This window comes from Cupressus sempervirens, chromosome 8 (genome assembly GCF_028749045.1).
Source record: "Cupressus sempervirens isolate cs-2001-9-10 chromosome 8, ASM2874904v1, whole genome shotgun sequence".
Classification (NCBI taxonomy): Eukaryota; Viridiplantae; Streptophyta; class Pinopsida; order Cupressales; family Cupressaceae; genus Cupressus; species Cupressus sempervirens.
In genome coordinates this window covers 297,005,041-297,006,549 of record NC_143125.1, presented here as the reverse complement: position 1 = coordinate 297,006,549, position 1,509 = coordinate 297,005,041, and the positions used below count along the sequence as shown (strand labels likewise).

The 1,509-nt window shown below is 33.8% G+C and overlaps 1 pseudogene; it reads right to left on the bottom strand.

Moving 5' to 3' along the window:
* Positions 1-241: 241 nt before the first annotated feature.
* Positions 242-1,127, bottom strand: LOC149542593 (cycloartenol-C-24-methyltransferase pseudogene; annotated as a pseudogene).
* Positions 1,128-1,509: the final 382 nt, after the last annotated feature.

The following is a 1,509-nucleotide window of genomic DNA, read 5'->3' as shown; positions in this document are numbered from 1 at the left end:
ACTAAAAATATAATCACCTTGCTTAGATAACTTATAATGCCATGATCGAGCTACCTTATACTTGGCCTTAACTGAAACTTACACATCAGGAGATCAGGCCTAAAAGAGTTGATCAAAGTGTTTAGAAAGCACAACAATCTTGGAAGAGAGAAACTAATTCGCATAAACTACATATTGGGGATTAATAAGGAGATCATGAAAATCCTTCCAACAAACAATACCCAAATGGATGCAGGAGCTTTCAGTGGCTTTCTTCTGGTGCTATTCTTAGAAATTCAAATATGTTGACCATATTTCTTGTCAGAAAGTGTCCAAAGGATGTTAAATGAAAACTACTAAGAGAAAAATGACTTTTATCCAATGGTAAATACCATAGTACTGGCAATGAGACTACAAGGTCTTCTTCAAATAGAACCTCAAATCTAGCATAATTTAGAGCTTCTAGACATTGACTTGTGGTGTGGATGTTTGGAAGTGCATTCCAAAGTTTAATCTCTACCTTAATATTCTAGTGTTCTTCATTCTTTGGATCAAAAGAACCAATCATACACCACTCATATGCTACAAGTAGCTGCCCAGGCTTAAGTAATGTCTTTATATATTGCATCAAAAGAATCATTTTCAAAAGGCATCTTCAAGAAATCTCCCTTCACTAAACCACAAGTTTTATCCAGTCCACAAAGCTTGTTCGATTTTGTTCCTCTCGCTATTTGGTAAGCATTATTGTTCAGGCCTAAAAGCCAACTGCAACTAAACCTAGAAATCTCTCTCAGTGGCCCTCTAATTCCACATCCAACATCTAATACCTTCATTCTAGGCTTTAGACAAAGCTGGAGAGAAAGAAAATTCTCATGGCACTTGATACTTTGTTGAAGAGATTCCCCTTTCCATATATTTGCAAAATGAAAGGATTCTCCCCATCCAAACTCATAGAAACTAGTTGATAGCTCATAGTATTTATTCACCATGTCTATGTAATTATCTTTTCTTGTCTCATCATCACCACCGTAGTACATGTGATACTTTCCATAGTGATCAACATCAAAAAGCATTTATGTTTTGTTAATGTTTCATCCTAGTCTAGATGCCAGATCTTTTTCTCTTGCTTCCTCTGCCAAAATTACCATTTTTGGCAATTTTTCCATAAAACTCTTTTTTGCCATTTGTGGTAATTTTTAAAAACAACTTGAAAAAAGCTATTTTTTTTTGTGAAGCTTCATAAATCTGAGATAAGATGAACTGCAAACTAACATTCAAAATTGGAAGTAATATTTCATGGTTATTAATAAAAACAAACTTTCTAAAAATTATGAAAAAATATTAAAAGATTTTAAAAACTACTAAAAGCTCCTACATCAAAAAGCCACTAAAAGTTCCTACATCAAATCTGAACCACAAAGACATTATCGACAGGAATTTGTCCCCACTTTAGGATAATAATTTCCCAAATGTCACAAAAGACATCTAGAATAGATAAGGGAGGTATCCCATTCCAAGAATCTAACCAAG